Genomic DNA, 11,470 nt, shown 5'->3' with positions numbered 1-11,470 from the left:
CAGCTGTTTCTGAGAGGCAGTGGGCCCAGATGCCAAGGTTGAAACCTCAGGCCTCAGTCCCCCACCCCCTACTCAGACAGCGGGGTTGAGGAGGAAGGAATCTTTGTCTCTTCCTTCACTTCTAGGACCGATAAGGAACCCCAGAAAAACCTTTCAGTTAGTATGAGAGATGATTTTTGAATGTATATCATGGGAATATATCCATATCAGCAGCTAGATTCTTCTTTTTATTATCTTATATAATAATAAGATATTTATTGAGTATTTATTATGTGTCAGACAGTTTCTAGGTTAATTATTGAATTATTTTATATACTGAATTATTTAATGTATTTTTATATTTTATATTTAGCTATATATACATACATACATATGTATATATATATACACACATATACTTATATGTATATATAAGCCTCCCATGTGGCTCAGTAATAAAGAACTTGCCTGCCAATGCAAGAGAGACACTGGAAATGCAGGTTTGACCCCTGGTTGGGAAGATCCCCTGGAGAAGGAAGTGCCAACCCACTTCAGTATTCTTGCCTGGATAATTCCATGGACAGAGGAGCCTGGAGGGCTACAGTCCATCGGGTTGCAAAGAGTCAGGATACGACTGAAGCAACTTAGCATGCGTGCATATGCATGCCTTCTTTATGGTCCAGCTCTCATGTCTGTACATGACTACTGGGAAGACCATAGCTTTGACTATATGGACCTTTATTGGCAAAGTAATGTCTCTGCTTTTTAGTATACTCTAGGTTTGTCAAAGCTTCCCTTCCAAGGAGCAAGTGTCCTTTAATTTTGTGCTTGCAGTCATAGTCCGCAGTAATGTTGGAGCCTAAGAAAATAAAATCTGCCACTGTTTCCACTATTTCCCTATCTATTTGCCTTGAAGTGATGGGACCAGATGCCATGATCATAGATATTTGAATGTTGAGTTTTAAGCCAGATTTTTCAATCTCCTCTTTCACCCTCATCAGGAGGCTCTTTAGTTCCTCTTCGTTTTTTGCCATTAGGGTGATGTCGTCTGCATATCTGAGGTTATTGATATTTCTCCCAGCAGTCTTGATTCCAGCTTGTGATTCATCCAGCCCAGCATTTCACATGATGTACCCTGTATATAAGCTAAATAAGCAGGGTGACAATCTAGAGCCTTGACATACTCCTTTCCCAATTTGAAACCAATCCATTGTTCCATGCCTGGTTCTAACTGTTCCTTCTTGACCTGCATACAGGCCTGCCTGCTTATTTGCAAATTTCTTTCTCTGACAGAATCCTGGCTCCCATCATCTATAATTTATTTATATTTGTTCAAGTCTAGTGTATACACATAGCTCCAGAATTATTAACCCACATCCCTGAGAGAGAAACTGCTAACTAAAGTGCAAAGATTATATACAGTTTTTTTTTTTTTTTTTTTCTTTAGCTTTATAGTTTCTAGTCAAAATGCCATTTTCCACAGTTACTTAGGTCAGTAGTCTACTCTTTCAGGTCAACTACTTGCTAATATTTTCAGTTCTCTTCTTTTGAGCATACGGAGGTTAGAACTAGGTTAGGTAAGAATTTGTTTTGCCCATTGAAATGGAAGAGCAAGTGACATGTTTTGTTTCTAGAAAGAAGGATTTGATTGCTTGGTGTGAGATTCTCCATCCCTTTGTTGGCAGTTGTGGAAGCATAAGCTGCTATAAAAGTATAAGCTGACTCATTAAATGGAAGGCAGCAGCCTGGAAGAATTATCTAGCACCAGAGTAGATTTTGTGTGAGAAATAAGCATTTATTATTGTAAGCTCCTGAGGTTTTGGAGTTGTTTGTTTCTGCAACACGGCTGTGATCTTACCTGATACATAAATAAACATAATAATTAAGAGTGATAAGATATTAAAAGGTAAACTCCATGTGGGGAAAATTAGTATAGATAAAGGCTCTGAATAGTGGTTCTTAAAGCTTTTGTGTTTGCAAATCCATTTGGAGATCTGATGAAAGCTGTCTACTATCTTCTTCCCAAAATGCATAAAATCACATATACACAATATTTTACATTCCATTTCAGCCAGGTGCATAGACTCCCGGAAGCCTACCTAGATCACCGACCACTGCCATGAGGGCGTGTAGGCTCCTTAAATAGGGTGTGAACCTTTAGTATTGAGGTTCAGGTTGATCCCTGCAGGGGGAGGCAGTCAGAGAGAGCCTCTGGGAGGAGGTGCCTTTCAGGCTGAGCCTTAAAGGAAAGGCAAAAGTGAGTAGGAATCAGATTTCAGGTGGAAGTCAAAAAGGCAGGAAGTGGCAGATAAGGTCCTTAAACTCAGGGCAAACTAACTCCAGATCCTACCAGTTTAACCTCCGTGTAAGAGCAGTGTTGGTCCCCATGGAATCTCTTTTCACTGTTTCAGGGAGGCAAGAAGGCACACTAACCCTGACACTGTATGCTACACTGGGCCCTGAAATCCTTGAGTGGTTGCAAACTTTAATGTCCTTAGTGTCTGGCAAGTTAGCAGAGTGAGCCAAGTGAAGGACATGGGGCAGTGGAATGGATGGCAGTGAGCTGGAGAGCGCTTGGCCCATCTCAAACGGGCGTCTGCTAATTACATGTATGACAGCTGTCGTGGGGAGTGTGAATGCAGTGTGCCACCATTCTGGTTTTTCAAGAGACAACGTAAATCCGGTGGAGTTTTTTTGGTAAAATATTCTGAATTTTAAAAAGAGACAAAGCATGTATGGCCTCCGGGGCCATCATGTACAATTGGGTAGGTTGTGTTTTAGCTGAGGGCCCTTGAGTAGGTCTACACAGGTGACCTAAGAGTACCTTTTTCTAACTTGTTGTTTAGTCACAAAATTGTGCCCAACTCTTTGCGACCCCATGGAATGTAGCCCTCCAGTCTCTTCTGTCCATGGAGTTCACCGCGCATGAATACTGGAGTGGGTTGCCATTTCCTCCTCCAGGGAATCTTCCCAATTCAGGGATTGAACCTGTGTCTTCTGCATTGGCAGGCAGGTTTGTTTTTTTTTTTTTTTTTAACCACTGAACCACCAGGGAAGCCCTTCAAACTCACACACAGGTGTATATCGGACTGCAGAAACCCTGATGCTGTTATTTCCAGCCTGCATGCTTCCAGTTTGAGACCTCTGATTTGAGACACGCTTGCTTCCTCTGTTCCCAGCAGGATTTCCTGTAAGCTAGTGTGACCGCCTACAAGGCTCACCCAGTTCAAGGCAATAAGCTTTCTTATCTGTGTGTGAAACCCCAGCCCCGCTCCAGCTTGCATTCAGGCCCCTGAGGTGAGGGAGGTGTTAGTGGACATTTTGAATCTAGCTTCTGGGCATGTCTACCTGGTGCCCATTTTCATGTATGGCAGCCTTACCTGTTTTCTAGGCAGCCATGCCAAGTATCACTATAATCACATGATTCTGGTCTACCCCAAAATGGACTAAAAACAAAAGCTGGGTAAAATCACATGTTTTGCCACTCATGGTACAGCACACATAACTCTAGTAATTTGGAAAAGAGCAAGTGTCTCAGCTATCATTAAAGGCATCAGTATATTTCTCTAGTATTACAGTAGTAATTCCATGAACCACGCCTTGCTGTAGTTTTCTGTTTTTCTTTCTTTTTTCTTGGGCTATACAGCTTCCAGGGCAATAAGAATTGGTGGAAAGGTGTTTTGGGTTTTCCCACCAGAACAGCAGGTTTCCATTCTTCTTGCTGAACCTCTGGGAGATACCATCAATGAGGCTTTCAGGGTGAATGATAAATCCCAAAGCATACTCTGCCTCTTTGAAAAGATTAAGGAATTCTCTGGACTTTGGGTATGGCTATGGCCTTGTAGGGCCCCAAGACCCTGCTTGCAGCACTGAGTGTCCACTGGCTTCTGCTAGCTGGTCATGATAGACCAACCAGAGCATCCTCTGAGTAGAGATGGAGTCAATGGCTTAGAAATACTTTGGGCATTATAAGAATGCACAGTCCATACACAGGGGACACAGAGGAAATGTGAAGAGGTAATGCTTCTTTTTCTAGTACCCTATTTTTAAAATGTATTTGTTTTTAATTGGAGGATAATTGCTTTACAGTATTGTATTGGTCTCTGCCATGCATCAACATGAATCAGCCATAGGTATACACATGTCCCCTCCCCTTGAACCTCCCTCCCACCTCCCACCCCATACCACCCCTCTAGGTCGTCACCGAGCACCAGATTTGAGCCCCCTGCATCACACAGCTATTTCCTGCTGGCTATCGAATGTTATACATGGTAAAGTGTATGCGTCAATGCTACTCTCTCAATTTGTCCCACCTTCTCCTTCCCCCAGTGTGTCCACTTTTCTGTTCTCTATGTCTGCATCTGTATCAGCATCACCAACTCAAAGACCATGAGTCTGAGTAAACTCTGAGAGATAGTGAAAGACAGGGAAGCCTGGTGTGCTGCAGTCCATAACGTCGCCAAGAGTCAGACACGACTTGAAGACTGAACAACAACAATATCTGTGTCTCCATTGCTGCCCTGCAAGTCTGTTCATCAGTACCATCTTTCTAGATTCCATACATATATTTTAACATGCGATATTCATTTTTCTCTTTCTGACTTACTTCACCCTGTATGATAGGCTCTAGGTTCATCTACCTCATTAGAACTGATTCAAGTGCATTCCTTTTTATGGCTAATATCTAGTACATTATTGATAAGGCTATTTTCTTTCTGTTTTTGGTAATTTTCTTTTGCTGCCATTAGGTTCTGCCATTGCAATTCCAACATTCCTCCCTTCTCCTATGGTATTAGTTTGAATTACAATGTGCCTCAAGGAGGACAATCTCTAGAAAAGAAAAGGGGGGAAAAAAAACCTATTAGAAACCTAATGAGCTTATTTAGTTTCTATTTTTTCCCCCTTCTAGCCTTGTACATAATCAGAAGAGAGAAGGAACTTGTATACATTTCTGTTAGGGAATCTGCTTTGTGGCACATAGGTAAGAGGCATTAAAGGATTATTGCTTATAGCCAGGGCCCAGAATTTAATGGACAGTCGGTAATGTAGTGGTTCTCAACTTTATCTGTATTCTGAAAGCTTTCAGAAGATCCTGATTCAGTAGATCTTGGATAGGATCTAGGCATCCATAGATTTTAAAATCTTCAAAGGTAATTCTGACATATAGCCAGAGGAAGAAATGTGTATTTAATAGATGGAAAGATAATTGGATTAAGGAAGGAGTAAAACTGCAATTAAACCAAGAAGCAGTTGTGCTAGAGTTGAGACTAGAATGCTTTAATGTCAAAATGTGAACCTGAAATTAAAACATTTCAAGTCCACTGGCATGATATCAATTTTGGGTGCACTAGGGCTCGTGGTGCCCTCCTCCCAGGCTTGATGAGGTACTGGTAGGGGTGGGTACACACTGCACCACTCATTTACTCAGTTAATAAATGTGTATTATTATTCTCATGAGCAGCGATAGGAAATACACACACAAATTACTAACAAATAAGAAAAAGATGAAATTCTAAAAAGGTACTTAATGAGTATGAAAGAAGGCAGGAAAGGATAGTCAAGGATCAGAGACTAAAAGAAGAGAAATAGAGGGAAAAGATTCCAAATAGTATATTGAAACTCAATCTTTATCAATGACTCTTTGCACTTAAATGGGAACAAATATTCCAGTTACAAAGCCAAGATTAGCAGGATGGGTAAACAACTAAGTGCTGTCTGCGGCGATGCATCTCAAGTATAAAACTGCAGAAGAGTCAAAGAGGAAAAAGATATGCTGTGCAAACACTACTCATAAGAAAACTGGTATGCCTCTGTTAATCAGACAAAAAAGACTTCAAAACAGGAAATATTACCAGACACAAGAGAGAGATATTTCATAAGAATAGAGTCAATTCGTCAAGAAAATATGATAATCCTAAATGTATGTGTGTCAAATAGTACATCAAACTACATGCAGTAAATGTTGACAGAACTAAAGGGAGAAATAGATCAATCCACAATCAGAGTTGGAGACTCAGTGTTCCTTTCTCAGTAACTGATGGAAAAGGAGACAAAAACTCAGAAAAGGTACAGATGATTTGAACAACAGTGTCAACCAACCTGACTTAATAGACATTTATAACATTCTATGGGGCTTCCCAGGTGGCACTATTGGTAAAGAACCCACCTGCCAATACAGGATACACAAGAGACGTGAGTTCATGATCCCTGGGTTGGGAAGATCCCCTGGTGGAGGAAATGGCACCCCATTTCACTATTCTTTCCTAGAGAATCCCACGAACAGAGGAGCTTGGTGGGTACAGTCCATGGGGTCACAGAGTCAGACACGACTGAAGCGATATAATCAACAAATGTGTAGCATGTGTTCTTAATCAAGTATACATAAAAGACTAAGCAAGATAGATCAATTCTGGGCCATAAAACAAGCTGCCCAAAATTTCAAAAATTGAAATAATACAAAAATGTGTTCTCTGGCCATGTGTTCTATGGCTATGTCTATATTAAATTAGAAATCAGTAATAAAAATGTGTCTACAAATTCCAGAAATATTTTGAGACTAAAAACACACTACTAAATAATCCATGATTCAAAGAAGAATTTATAAGGGAAATTAGAAAATATTTTGAACTAAATAACAGTAAAAACCCAACTGTCAAAATTTGTAGGGTACATCTCAGAGGGTGCTAAGACAGAAAATTGTATTTTTAAATGCTTATTTTGGAAAAGAAGAAAGATCTAAAATTATATAAGCTTCTACCTTAAAAAGCTAGGAAAAACAGCAACTAAAGTCAAAGTAAGTAAAAAGAAATGTGTGTTAGTCGCTCAGTCATGTCTGACTCTTTGTGACCCCACGGACTGTAGCCCTCCAGACTCCTCTGTCCATGGGATTCCCCAGGTAAGAATACTAGAGTGGATTGCCATTTCCTTCTCAAGGGTATCCTTCCAGCTCAGGGACTGAATCCGAGTCTCCCACATTGGAGGCAGACTCTTTACCATCTGAGCCACCAGGGAAGAATAAAGAAATAACATAAAAATGGAAAGCAATATATAAATATGCCAAGCCCAATAGTTGATTATTGAACAAGGATTTAAAAAATTGATAAACTCCTAACAAGACTGATCAAGAAAGAAGAGAGAAAACACAAAAATCAGTGTTAATTATTAAACTGGATATCAGTTTATGCCACCAAATTATACAGCGCTCTTAAAAAATGAATAGATAGATGACCTGAATAGCTCTAAATACTCATTAAAAATTGAGCTCTAAGCCTGCTGGAAAAGACAAATTAAAACTACAATATTATGAGAATTCCCTGTCAGCCCAGTGGTTAGGTCTTGGTGCTCGGTTAGGTCACTGCCTGTGGCCAAGTTTGATTTCTTGTCGGGGAACTAAGATCCTGCAAGCTGTGCTGTGTAGCCAGACAAAAACAAAACAAAACAAAACGCAAAAAGATGCTACTATATGTTTACCAAAACCTATAAAACTTGAGAAGACTAACAATATCTAATGCTGGAACAGATCCAGAGCAACTGGACTGCTCATGTATTGTTGGTGGAGGTACACAATCACACAACTACTGTGAAAAACTGCCAGTTTCTTATGTAAACATACACCTACCATATGGTCCAGCCATTCAACTTCTACCTGTTTACCCAAGAGGAGTGGAAGCATATTTCTACAGAATGACGTGTGCAAGAATGTTCATTGCAGCTTTATTCATAATGGTAAAATATCCAAAACAACATGTTTACATTTTCTTGTTGATGGACAGACAAATGGTGGTAACTCCATGCAATGGAACAGTGTGTGCCAAAAAAGGAGCAAATTACACATTCATACAACACATGGGTGAATGTCAAAAACATTATAATGAGTCAGTCAATCAAGATGCAAGATAGTTCATACAGCGTGTTTCCATCTACATCAAGTGAAAGGACCGGCAGAACTCATCTATGATGATAGAAATCAGAATAGTGGTCACTCTGGTAGAAAGGGCTTCCTAGGTGGAGAAGTGATAAAGAATCCACCTGCCAATGCAGGAGACAGAGAGATGCAGGTTCAATCCCTGGATTGGGAAGATCCCCCGGAGGAGGGAATGGCAACTCACTCCAGTATTCTTGCCTGGGAAATCTCACGGGACAGAGGAACCTGGTGGTCTGCAGCCCATAGGGTCACAAAGAGTCGGGCATGACTGAGTGCACACCCACCACACCAACACACACTGGTAGAAAGAGGGATACAACTGTAAAAAGATGAGAGAACTTTCTAGGGTAATGGTAATGCTCTATACAGTGATTGAAGTGTTACTTAAATGAATGGATACCTTTGCCAAAATTCACCGAAGTGTGCACCTAGGATCTGTGCATTTTACTGAATGCAATTAAATCTAAGAAAGGAGTGTATCAATACCCACTGTGTGTTAAGTGTTGTGCTAGACCCTGAGGTTGGATAGTGAGCAAACACAGACAGTCCCTCTCCTCACAGAGCTTAGAAAAAAGATATTAATGAGAAAAGAAAGTATGTGTTTGAAAATTTGAAAACTTTTAGATAAGTGCAATGTGTGAGCAAGATGAGGCTATAGCAGATATGAACATTATGTTTGTAGCTAAAACTCAGATATGCAAGACATATCACATTCTTTTAAATTGCCTTAGTTTTCCTCCATCCAGGTAAGTGGGAGATTCCAACTCTGTCTGTGTTGGGATTGCATCATCCTCCTGGTCACTCCAAACCCAGGGAACTCTGGTGGTACCTGGACAGTGCAGTATAGGCCTCCAGGCCACAGGCCTTTATGGTCATTGCTAATATCTTTATTGTCCAATGTATAAGCATCCTTGAGAGTCAGAGGCTTGCCTCTATTTGACTCTTAAGTTCTCCAGAAACACCATTAGCCATCCTTTGGAAGTCTTGCCATTTCTTTGAAGAGCCATTTTGGAGCAAGGAGAAGGTCTCCACTGCTTATAGGATCTCTCACCTGTCTCCTCTCTGAAGGTCTAGCATTATCTCTTCAATGGTTTTAAACTGCTGGCAAAACAGGAGGCTTTTGCTCTCTGCTCTGCAAAACTTGGTAATGCAAAGAAGAACAAGAAGGTCAAACTGCAAGCTTGAAATGTGAGAAAGAAAGAAAAATCACATATGTATATGTAACAAAAATTTTTCAATAAATTATCCTGCCCAAGATTATATGCTTGAGCAAAGTGATTCAGTTGGGAGGCCAGGAAAGAGTTTCTGAGAGGATCTAATGATTGAATTAGAATTGTTTCCAAAGAGGTGAAATTATCTCTGTAGGGTGGGGTGGGGAGCAAAGCAGAGGGGTACATGAGGAGACCAGAGAGGCAGACAGGGTCCAGACCTGGAAAGGCCAATATTTCCATTCTCATCTTAGGGTAAATGGGAAGCCACTAGTGGGTTCCAACCCACCCCCGCCTTTGTTCTTCTCCATTTAAAACAATATATTTGGCTATGGTCTTTACTAAAGGCATAGCTGGTCTTCAGTTCTACCCACTTCTGAGGCTGCTTCAAAATGGAGTCAGAATGTGGATTCAGAAGGGCCACTGACCTCAGACATGGGTGCAGCCACATACACGGGTAACATTGTACTCCAGCCAGCTCTTACAACTGCATATTTCTGCAACCTGGGATATATGAGGGTTTTCCCATTTGATTCAAAGTAGTTAGGTGAAATGGCTGGAGAAATAAAAGTAATTTAAGTTATAAATGAGAATGCTAACCATATGATAGGTTGCTATAAAGGAAGACCAACATTAATGTGCTGTAATATGCAATTTGAACTTGCAGAGGAGTGAATTATGTACTGCAATAATGAGGCAAAAAAAGTTATATGAGTACTTACTGTAGGGATAGCTATTTCTGCAATGAGGTTTTTACAATCTGAGTGCATGTCTGTGCATAATTTCTGCATGCTTCCCAGGTATCATATGTTATATCTAAAGACAGAAAGAGGTTACTGTCCAAAGGAGGAAAAATCTGCTATTAAACTCATTAATTTGAGAGTTCTGGTTGTAGAATGATTGTGAAAGACAATTGTTTCTTGACTTGAATGTGGTCTTTTGCTGTAATTCTAAATGTGACTGTGTGAAAATATTGAATGCATCTGCTAAGTGAAGCAAAATGTGGAGTGGAACTATATTTATTTAACCTTATATTGGCAGTAATAAGGATGGGGAACCTATGAAGAAGGCAAGAGTCCTTCTTAAAATAGAAGCTGAAAATGGGAATAAGATGGAATGATGTACTTAAAATATTGAATAGAATCTGTTTTACTTTCTGTTTTCTAGCACCTTCAAGTACTTTAGAAGCACACATTTATATATCGGTTATGTATCAGTCACTTAGTCCAAAGTATTTTTATTAGGCAATAGTTTGAACTTGTTATCATAGTTTGAATGACTATATGGTCCTAATAGTAACACAGCCAGCTGCATTTCTTTAAACATATTCTAGAATTTTTGCCTAGCTCAGAATGAATGTCCTACTTTCCAAAGCAGTTCTACCCACTGAAGCTTTGGTCAAAGGGAGAGAATTACAACCTAGCATCGCGGGCTGACAGACATTAATGACGGCCGTGAGCCAGAAGCCTGGGCCACTGGATCAGTGGGCAGAGCATCGTGCCAAAGGCCTGAGTGCTGCCTTTTAATTCTACTGGTGTCACTTGGAGTGACAAATCACTGCTGTGAAGTTATTCCACGTGTCCGTGATGAGCTCCATCCCTTCATCAATAAGTTAGCTGCTCCAAACTTTTAATGTTTGGCCTTTTCTGAGCTCCAGCTGCTCATCAGATCACACAGAGGACAGGGGAGGTGTGGATGGGTTGTTCCCTTGCGCACCTCCTTCCTTAAGGTCTTGTATAAGTGGGATCTTGTCTCTCTTTCCTTTCTTCGGTTAACCAACCCTCCCACTTACCAAGTCTCTTTTACCGTCGTGCATTTTCACTGTCTGTGCAATGGCTCCTTCTCCCTGTTCAATTCTCCTCTCAAATTCTCTCCTATCCTGAAAGAACTCTTACCCAGCTGAATTTACCAGTCCACCTTCTGGCTGCTTCCTCCTTCCTCATTTTGCGTATTTGCACCTTCTCTTGTACGGCAGAACAGGTATGCAAAGGACCTGTCAGCCTAGGATCTGTGCAGATTTTGAGAGACTGGTTCTCTTCCTTAGTTTTGCTCACTGGGCAGATGCCCAGCCTCCCTGTCCTTTGTACATCTTTTTTCTTTTCCTCTAATTTTTATTTGTCATGGTCAGTGGATTTTCTGTTCCTTAAAAATATAGAAGGGATCATCCTGTACACACTGCTCTATTTAAAGTGGATAACCAACAAGCGCCTACTGAACAACACAGGGGGCTCTGCTAAGAGTTGTGTTGCAGCCTGGATGGGAGGGGAGTCTGGGGGAGAATGGATGCATGTTCATGTATGGCTGCATCCCTTTGCTCTCGACCTGAACCTATCACAACACTGCTAAGTGGCTATACTCC

The sequence above is a fragment of the Dama dama genome, chromosome 4 (assembly GCF_033118175.1).
Source record: "Dama dama isolate Ldn47 chromosome 4, ASM3311817v1, whole genome shotgun sequence".
Classification (NCBI taxonomy): domain Eukaryota; kingdom Metazoa; phylum Chordata; class Mammalia; order Artiodactyla; family Cervidae; genus Dama; species Dama dama.
This window is presented reverse-complemented; position numbering follows the sequence as displayed.